Source organism: Schistocerca gregaria, chromosome X, assembly GCF_023897955.1.
Source record: "Schistocerca gregaria isolate iqSchGreg1 chromosome X, iqSchGreg1.2, whole genome shotgun sequence".
Lineage (NCBI taxonomy): Eukaryota > Metazoa > Arthropoda > Insecta > Orthoptera > Acrididae > Schistocerca > Schistocerca gregaria.
The window spans coordinates 242,897,978-242,909,310 of NC_064931.1; positions in this window are offsets into that span (position 1 = coordinate 242,897,978).

Sequence of the window (11,333 nt, forward strand, 5' to 3'; positions counted from 1 at the left end):
ATGTTCTCACCTGCTTCACATGAAGGTCAGATTTTTGCCTTGTATTGTGTGCATGTATATCCTCATTTTTTAATAAGATATCTGCGTGTCTATCAATATATTGTTTGATGTAAACTGATGTTTCGTAGATAAAAATGCAAGGAAGAGGAAGAACGGACAGTTTTTTGAATATGGGTCTGCACGATTAGTCTGACACTGAGAACAATTTTATGTCAAATGAAATGAAATCATAAATATGTTACATGACTTTAATAAACCTGAAGGTATATGTGACTTTTAACTTTCTATATGCCTTGTTTTCTTATTAAATGATACTGTTTTGCTGCAGTTGAGAATGCTTACTGCAGAAATATAAGGGGCAGCATTAATTGTTCTTCATGATTAAACAGTTATGACCATTTGAGTGCTCTGTAGGTGTATAAAATATGTTTTGACTAATGGTAATTGAGCATAAAATAGAAGCTTTCTATGAGATGAGTGAGAAGATGTGGTTAGTGTTGTTTTTATTAATTATGTAGATGTAAAACTTGTTTGCTACCAAGTAGAATAGGTAATGTTAACATTGATATGAGGGATAGCAATTTATCATCCCAATAGTTCTAGCTCTATTAATAAATACATTGTTTTTACTTGCAAGTGTTTCCTTAAATAACAATTAGTTCTTAATGTTGAATGGACTAGAAACAGGATAAATTACATACATCACCACTTGTGTCATTCTGGAGATAAACTTCTGAGATAAGGCACTGATCTGAGGATTCAGGCATTGCTTCTGAGTGAATACTAGAATAGATGCAAATTTGGGCTGATTTGTATGTCCAATGAACTGAAGTTGTCCTGAGCCAGAGCACTCGAGGTCTCATAGGAGGTTCAGTTGTGGTGCAGTGTAGCTAGAAAATAGACCAAAATAACATTAAGAAAGTAGATTCAGGAACTGATGGAGAAGTTCAGTGAAAGTGAAATTATTGACAGAAACATCTTTTTCTGTGATAAAATCGAGCCATGCAAAGTTGAGGTTGGAATGTCAATGATATAAGGAAAACAAACATTGCTACTCGCTGTAAAACTAACACAGTGTGTTGCAGACAGGCACTACAGAAAGGCACATTACCTTTCAGTGAAAGCCTTTATCAGGATATGAAATATGCCCCTACATTCATTCACCCAAGTGATTACACCTCATTCACATATGACAGCCATCTCCAGCAGCTGAAACCAACATGCTCTAGATGGTGGTCATACGTGCATGAATTTTGCTTGCTTGTGTGAATGATTGTGTATGTGTGTGTGTTTTCTGGTGAAGGCTTTGGTCAAAAGCAAATGTGTAAGTGTCTTTTTGTTGTGCCTGTCTGCATCTTAATGTGTCATCTTTTCAGAATCAGCCTATCTTTTCCATATGTTATTTCCATGATGAGTGCTTTATGATTGGAATTCATACTCTTCTTAAGGCTTTTTCTTTATCAAGGTGAACCTTTTTGTGCAAAAATTATTTATTTAAGTTGGAATTCCTATCCATTGCATAATTATTATGAATGCTGAAGAGTGGCACATAATGAGTTAATACTCACAGTTATAAATATACAAATGCAAAGGAACAGGGTAAATAACTTGTACTATTCTCTATGAATGCTGAAGAGTGGCACATAATGAGTTAATACTCACAGTTATAAATATACAAATGCAAAGGAACAGGGTAAATAACTTATACTATTCTCTATAACTGATCTATATTTTTGTTTAAAAATGATTTTTTATGATCATTAAATGTTTGTTTGTTGGAATTCATTCCCAGGGAAGGCCACACAATGAAGCTACTCATAGGCAGTTAATACTAACCAGCTGATGTACACAGTAAAAGGGTAAGTATTTTAAAACGGGTTTTAGCTTTTTACTAATATTTTTGTTATGATGGATTAGTAACTGAGCACCTTCACAATTTTATTATTATTATTATTGTTATTATTGTTATTGTTATTACTGTACACATAATTTTGTTTCCTGTGAATAGCTCTAAAAAATTTACTTTTGTTTTTTTCCATCATTATTTGCAAACTAGACAGAGGCTGCCTTTTTAAAAATTTTGTTGTTCATATTATTTGTTTCAAAGTTTTGGGTGTTATTGCGATGACATGACTCACAGTATCCACTTACATTTATTAAGTAGTTAAAAATGTGGTCAGAGATGTCTGTTATTACACTCTCATTATATCATGAATGCAACTTCTATAGCTTGTGTACATGACATCAGGCAGTGTGTACTTGAAGAGAGTGTGAGTGCAAGGAGAAAGACTTATGCTGTTTGCAGCCCTGACGATATCAAGTTTGCAAAGCGTGGTGCTATCAATATATTTTAATAAATAGGTTATGTACAAGCTCAACTTTTATTCAACATATCATGGGAAATAATTTTATATTTAACTGTTATTATCATGAAACAGTAACAGATCTTCATATTTCATTACTGCTTTCTCAGTCTGACTCAGTAATGATTTCCATTTTGACTTTGCTGTCCATTAATAATTCTCATGAGCCCTCACTCTGCTCTGTTCCAGTTACTTTAGGACAGCTTCTTCTATTCTGCTCCTGCATAGTTACAGTACACTGCATCCTATGCTACTTTTTTTTCTTGTCATACTTCTCCTTTGGAGAAGGTTGGATCATTATACAGCAATAGCATCCATGTCACTACAACAAAATCTTACTTGGTGATACTTACACCATTTGAGGAGCTCTCATGCTGAAACTTAGTGGAGACTTGCATGGAGCATAAGGAATGCACACTTTCTCTGTACATATTATTCCTAACCTACATATGAGATTTTGATGATGAGAAACTCCAGAATGATTAGGAACAGCTATTTCTGATAATTTCTACATGTTCTTAATATGCCTTGGAAATATTTCTCTCTAAAGCTAAAGCTACATCTACTGGCTGTGTCAGGTCATTGAGCACCAACTAATTGCCAAGTCATCCCCTACCAATGGTGTCACTGAGATGCCGTATAGAGGGCATGGGAGCAGCATACCATTCTCCTAGCCTTTGAAACCTTCCCAGACCTTGGAGCTACTACTTCTCACTCAAGCAGAACCCCAACTGCCATTACAAAGCTGGGTCCACAGTGTTCCAGTACTCCCTTAAGTTTGACACATATCAAATGTACTGCAGAATTAGCTATGGAGGCAGCCAAAAGTTTCTTTCTGATTTAGAGGAGATACTTGAGCTGCTCACATTTAATTATTCCAAGGCAACTGCTGGTGGTGTATGTTGACAAATTACATTGACAATCTATTTAAAAACAAATTCTTTCCTTTGTGGTACTGGCAAAATTTCTGAATATTACCTGTTCATTGGGTTGACAGATATTTGTGAAAGGCGATTTCTAGGCTACTGATATTACTTAACACAGATAATTTTAGATTTAAGATCATAAAAGAGACTTCAATCATGATGTGTCAACATTTCTCTAATTCAATAGAAGAAGCATATAATGCTCAGTAACTAGCTATAGTTTTGTAGATAAATGAGTGATGACTTACTCTCCTCTTTTCCATTTTTTCTTATATTCAATTGAAGGCTTGCTATACGGTATCATATGGATGCCGGATGCAGGAACTGAACAAGGTGCTTCTCTGCTAGTCAACATAATTCCTCCCATAGTTCAGTGTTGTTAAAACCTAGAAGCATGAAGTAGGTGGAAATAATCTGACAATGATTATACCCAGCTGAATACTGGTATTCTGTCACTACCATATTACTACAGTATAGAACAAGTAAGCTAATTGCATGGTTAATGTGATGATCTGGGCTCACATGATTCTTTGGTTGACCTCTATCCATCCTCAGAATGAATGTGTTATATCCATTGATGCTAATGTCCATGACCAACCTTTATCCACTAATTAAGGTAAGTTGTAAAGACTTACTCAGATCTAATCTTAACAGCTGGCTTCATACAAGAGAGCAATGATTTTTTTCAATGTTATTAACCATAAAATCATATTCAGATGTGAGTAAAATATTTAAACCCAGAAAAATTCTTACTTTTAAGGGTTTCCATCCACACTTACCTTTCACTTGTATTGCAATATCTCTGAAATTATTTTGAGTCACTAGTAATTCTATGATTATTGTGGTATTTTATCTAAGGTATTGTGGTATCTTACAGATCTTTATCAAGGTTAAATTAGTATTGTTTCCTCAACTGGTGTGTCATTGTCCATAGTCACATATTTACAAGGGCTTGTAATGCCACATATGCTTTGCATTCAGATGACACTAAGAAACTGGTCTCTCGTACCGTGTTTATTTGCCTGCACTGTCTACCATTCTCAATAGACTTGCATTTGAGAGGACTTTTGTGCCAGTCTACAACTGTTCAGCTAGATTTTGTTTCTCTGTAGAATCCAGCACCATCCCTTACATACAAAATTGGTCATCCCTAGATTCACAGGTTGCATAGTGTGACTGAAGCTGACAGTCTCCAAATGAGCTAGAAGACTAAAAACTGTTTTCCAGGAGTATGAAGTTTTTTCATATCTCATTAAGAAAGCTGTGCAAGTCATGCCTCAGTAATAATCAAGAGTCAAGGAAGAAGAAGCAAATAGAGATGTTGTTAGTTCTACAGTGTTTTTCTTCCATGTATGAGAAGCCATTTCTTAAAAATAGTAAGCATCAAGGGGTTAAGTTGATACGGGTGACCTTTCTGACATCAGAAACTTCTCTGGGAAAGGTCAGAGAGAATCTACTGTAAAATCAAGGATCTGTGTCATTGTGATAAATATTATATATTGGCCAAACTACATAAACTGTACAAAAACAATAAAATGAACTTAGGCAGTTGATATTTTCTTCTTTATCTGAATGAATCAGCAATGGCTTAGTAATGCACCTCTGCTCACCACTCTATTAACTATGAACACTTTCAAAAACTGTCCACCATTACATCTTTCTGGGAGTGTCAGCTTAAGGAAGCAGTGAAAAACAACTAGCAAGAAATATAAGCAATCAATATGAGGGTTTCAAATTAGACAATTCCAGTACTTGGATTCTGCTCATATCTCTTATATGCTGTCATTGTAATTTCTCTTGTGAATCAAGAACTTGCCGTAATTTGACTAATTCAGGAATTGATTAATAAGATTTATTGACTGCCATCATCCACATTCAGTTCTATTTTTAATTATGGTTATTGCATTTTTTGAAGACTTCCTCATATTACGATACTGGTACCTAAAGGAACTACACAATAGTGAACTCAGAAGACAATGGAAGACACTCCAGGACAATGACTATAGCATTTATAGTTGAATTATCAGGAGAAATATCTTGGAACACTACAAAAGAACTAATTGCACAAACTGTTTCACTGAATGCTCTATAATAGTATGGCCTGAACAAATTATTGATATGAAATGGTTATTTTCAGTTACTTGGAGACCATTTGCAGCAGTTAATGAACTGCATCTTCCCAAACAACAATGAAATTTTTGTGGGTGACAATGTGCCATGTCACCAGGCCTCAATTGTTCGCAGTTCAGTTGAAAAACATTGTGGACAATTCGAGCAAATGATTTGGCCACCCCAACTGCTCAGCATGAATGCAATAAAACATTTAAAGGACATAATCAGGAATTCAGTTACTACAAAAATCCTGCACTGGCAACATTTTCACTTTTATGATTGACTACAGGGGCAACATGGCTCAGTGTTTCTGCATGGGACTTCCTATGATGTGCTGAGTCCACACGACATTTACCTGATGCAGCACACTGGACAAAAGCAGGTCTGAAACAATATTAGGAGGTATTGAATGACTTTTGTCACCTCAGTGTAAAGTTAAGAGAAGGAGTACATAAAATTTTATGATATCTACTTCAATAATACAGTGTTACAGGTAACATCAAAATTATGTAAGTAGGAATCTGTTAACAAACCATTTGATGTAGATTATTTGTATCTGCAAGTATTCTCTAGTAAGACAGCTTAATGTGGGACTAATTTATCAGAGATTAATGTCATTTAAAATTGATTTCTTCTGTTCTTTTTTTGAGTAGTATGCTTTTTCTTAAACCCCTCTGATAAAATAATTTTAAGTGCACTGTAGGCAAAATAATGGACTACTTTTTGGACTCTGTTGAAATATCTGAGGCCAAGATATTTGTGGCCTGTTATGAACATTAGCAAGCCTGTTGTAGGGAAAACCATTTGACTGTCCAGTCCCTGTGGTTTCTTTCTGTATGGACATCTTAAGGTCAAAATTACTTGAATTCTCTTTAATACTGAGGAGATAATTATACATATACAGGTTAGGAGGTGTCATAATATTAAGATATTTGAAATGCGTTTTACATGCTTCTCTTAAAAATTGTTACTATAAGTCTGACAGCCTTCTTGTTGCCACCTGAAAACAATTTCTGAGCCAAAGCAGTTACCCCATCCAAGAATTACACATGTAAGGAAAGAGTGGAAAAATAAAAAATAAGGATATACCAATACCAATATGGCTTTGCTTATGTTATTCCTGAATTTGTTCATCAGATAAATCACTCAAGACAGTCTGGAGCACAATTTTTTTGTGTTACTCACCTAGGTGAGTCTTTGGTTAGTGTAAAGACCTAACAGTTAGATTATTTAGTACTCTTCACTGGAGACATTAAAACTGAAAACAGTATCTTTAGATTTCTTATAATTAATTTGCAGGAAATTTGTCTGGAACCAACTAGCATGTGTGTCCATTGCTGTATTTATGTTGTGCTACAGCTTTCTATATAATAAAAATGTTGTAATTAGAGTTGTATCATCTGTGTATAATAAAGGCACATATGCCAAGAATGAGCAGAAATTACCAGCTAGTGAGCTCTTTGGCGTACCTTTGACAGCAATTACAAAGTCTAATATTTTATTATTGTTACTAACTGTTCTATGGCTCAATAAGGTGAACAGAATTCCCTCCAGCTCTACAGTACTAGTACTTGATGATAAGTCTACTGTGGGAGACAGTGTCAATATTTGCTTGGGCGTAGACCGTGCCTATTCCTCATTTCTTCAAGTTTATTACACCAGTTCAATTTTCTGTTTTTTTGTGATGTTTGGGACAAAAGGGGTAATAATTCCTACCAAAATCCATAAAAATTTCTTTGTTGACTTATAATTTGTAAACCATCACAAATAGTAGCCAATTGTGTAAATTTGCTACCATCTTCATGTGCACAGAATCAAGCTTTTGGTGAAATAGACGTTACTGTAAAAACAGTTGTGTACGTAAGACGAGGTATAATTGATGTTACAGCCAGAGAGGAAAAATAAGTTTCTCATTCCTCTCACACAAATTCAATATGATACCACCCCCACACCTGAACCAAACAATAATCAAACTGGTAGCTTTCCTCAACATTCCTGTCACTGTACTGGCTAATAATTACATTGATAATGCCACAAGTCCAATACAAGCAGTGCATTGGTACTTGTTCTGTGGCTGCTGATGACATTCTGGACAATTGCTGCGATAGCTGTTTCTGCTGTTCTGCAACCTGAAATACTAGAAGTATACACTGACATGAAATGACCTGGTCATAATTTTTCTGTGGTATGCTTGTATGAATGTTAGGGTAAGTGTTTATTCATGTGCTATTCCACTAAGTTATTCATTTGAAACATTCAGGAACACTTATAGAAAATTTTACTCTGCTTCAATGTGTTTTAGGAAGATACCAACATCAATAATAACAGTGGTTGTCGAATCACAGGCCCAGACAGGGTTATTCAGGACTCTGATGATAAACCTCCTCAGGCTCTTCAGGGATACCTTCTGAGTATTTTGGTACTGGGGATTGGTGGTTTCTGGCAGTTCATTACAGAGTTACTGCATTTTGTTTTCTTTCTTGTTCCAATTAGTTTAGTACCTTTATTGCACTGAAAACAGTGTTGACAGCAGTGTCTGACATGAATATGGCCACATGAGAGGAATTAACAGACTTTGAATGTGGAATGGCAGTTGGAGCCAAATGTATGGGACACTCCATTTTTCAAACCACTTAGGAATTCTATATTCCGAGATCCACAATGTCAAGAGTTTGCTGAGAATATCACATTTCAGGCATAACCTCTTACCGCAGATCACACCGTGGCCAACATCCTTCACTTAATGATTAGGAGCAGTGGAGTTAGCAGAGAGTTGTCAATTTTAACAGATAAGCAACAATGCCTGAAAGGACCAAAAATAAATGTGAGATATGAAACAAATGTAGCTGTTAGAACAGTGCAATGAAATTTGTCATTAATGGGCTATGGCAGCAGATGACCAATGTGAGTGACTTTGCTGTGTGACATCAGCTACAGTGCCTCTCCTGGGCTTGTGACCTTGTCAATTGAACTCTAGATGACTGGAAAACTGTGGCCTGGTCAGATGAGTCCAAGTTTCAGTTATTAAGAACTGATGGTAGGGTTTGAGTGTGGCCTAGACCCCATGACGTCAAAGACACAAGTCAATGGGGCACTGTGCAAGCTGGTGGTGGCTCCACAATGGTGTGGGCAGAACCAATCATTGACAGGAAATTGTTATTTTCAATTACTTAGAGACCATTTGCAGCCATTCATGAACTTCAGCTTCCCAAAAACCCATGGAATTTTAGTGGATGATAATGCACCATGTGATCAGGTCACAATTGCTAACAGTTCAGTTGAAATATATTGTGGATGATTTGAGTGAATGATTTGGCCACCCACACTGCTCAACATGAATGCAATCAAACATTTGCGGAATATAATCAGGAAGCACCAAATACTGCACTAGCAACATATTCGCAATTATAGTTGGCTAAAGGGCAGAAGGTCTCAGCACTTTTGCAGGGGACTTCCAATGACTTGTTGAGTCCATGGCAAATTTAGCTGCTGCACTACACTGGGCAACAGGAGGTAAGAAACAATATTAGGAGGTATACCATGACTTTAATCATCTCAGCGTAAAGCTAAGTGAAGCAGAACATAAAATTTCATGACATTTACTTCAACAATAATGTGTCACAAGTAACATCTAAAATATGAATGCAAAAATTTGTTTGCTATAGATCACATTAACTGTTTAATTTGGAAAATGTACTATATTTCCTTTTTAGGTATTGTTTTATATTACTTGAGCTATACCTTTGATTTGATTTTAACCTACAAACTTATTCATAATCTTATGGTACATTTTTGTCATTTTATATATGTGTATTATTTGTTTAATTTGGAAAATGTACTATATTTCCTTTTTAGGTATTGTTTTATATTACTTGAGCTATACCTTTGATTTGATTTTAACCTACAAACTTATTCATAATATTATGGTACATTTTTGTCATTTTATATATGTGTATTATATCTGTTGTATGTAATCATGACTCATTCCACATCCTTGTGATTTATCACAATACGGATTAATGGAATACGAAATAAATAAAATAAAATAAAAAAAAAATAAAAAAAGAAACCCATTTGATGTAGATTATTTGTGTCTGCTAGGAGTCTCTAATGTGACAACTTGGTGTGGGAGTAATTTATCTGATAAAATAATTTTAAATGCACTGTAAGCTGTAGAATGGGTCAGTTTTGGAAGTCTGTTGAAATATCTGAGACCAAGATAATTGCGGCTGCTACAAATATTAGCTAGAGTGTTGTAGGGCAAATGAACTGATTGTCCAGTCCCTGTGATGCCTTTCTGTATGGGTATCTTAAGGTTAAAATTATTTAAATTCTCTTCAATACTGAGGAGATAACTATACATGTAGAGGCTACGAACTGTCATAATATTAAGCTCTTTGAAATGAGTTTTACATATTTCTCTAAAAAATTGTTACTATAAATCTAACAGCCTTCTTATTGCCACCTGAAAGCAATTTTGGAGCCAAAGCAGTTACCCCATAGAAGAATTCCCCAGGTAAGGTGAGAGGGGAATAATACAAAATATGCTTATGCTAAGAGGGTTTTGCTTGCATTATATCTGAATTTGTACAACAGATAAATCACTCAAGACAGTCTGGAGCACAATTTTTATGTGTAACTCACCCAGCTGAGTTTCTGGTCTATGTAGAGACCTAACGGTCAAATTATTTTATACTCTTCATTAGGGACACTAAAACTGGAAACAATTCCTTCAGTTTTATTATAATTAATTTGCGAGAAAAACATCTGGAATCAAGTAGCATGTCAGTCCATTTCTATATTTTTGTTATGTCACGGCTTCTCTATATAATCAAATTGTGTAATTAGAGTTTTATCATCTGTGTACAGTACTGACTCACATGGCAAGAATGAGGGTAAATCATATTTCATTATAATTACTAATTTATCTCTCTGGCTTAGGCATAACCCAATAAGGGGAAGAACACTCCCTCCAGCTCTGTACTACTGGCAGTTGATGATAAGTATACTGGGGGAGACAATGTCCAGCTTGTTTTCTTACACTCAAGAGAAACCATGTTGTGAAGAGCAGAGTAAATTATTTTCCTCAAAATGCTGGTTCATCTGTATGTGCACATAGTATTCTGTTATCTTTGACATTATTGGTAAGAGTCAGATGGCACAATAGTTATCAGGGGATGCTTTATCACTCCTGTTGTGGATGGGTGTTACAATAGTAATTTTTGGCAAACTGGAGAGATCCCTTCATGATGAATTTCATTGATTATTTTAGTTACTGGCAGTAAAATTTCTTATTACATAACTTGAGAGTTCACAGATATCTTTGGCTTTTGATTTTCTAAGTTTGTCAACTGCTTCACATACTTTTCTGTAAGATACACAAGACCAGCATAAAATTATCAACTTGCTTACAATCTAGAGCTTGGAGCTAAACTGCGTCTTTATTTACATCTTCAGTGAGATTTTTATTTGAGCCACAACTGGTAATGTGCACATTTAAGATGATTGGTTGGATTTGAATTTTGTGCTTCCTTTTAGACTTTATTTTTGTTTTAGTAATTTTATGCACTACTTCACACTACTTTGTTGAGTTGAGTATAAAGTTGTCATTTGCTTTCCTTCTGGCCACTCTAATTTCTGAGCTGCTGTGTAAGTCTTCTTCTTAGATTGACTCTGATGCAATTTGTCATAGTGCACCACCTTTTAATCCTTGAGTTTGCTCAGGTGCTGAGTGTGCCAGTTCCTCATTTATTGAGGTTTATTACAACAGTTCAATTTTTTGTGTTTTTTGGACAATATGAGTAATCTTTTCTACCAATACCTGATAAAATTTCTTTGTTGACTTATAATTTGTAAACCATCACACATACTAGGCCATTGTATGAATTTGCTACCTTTTTCATATATATGGCATCATGCATTTACTGAAATG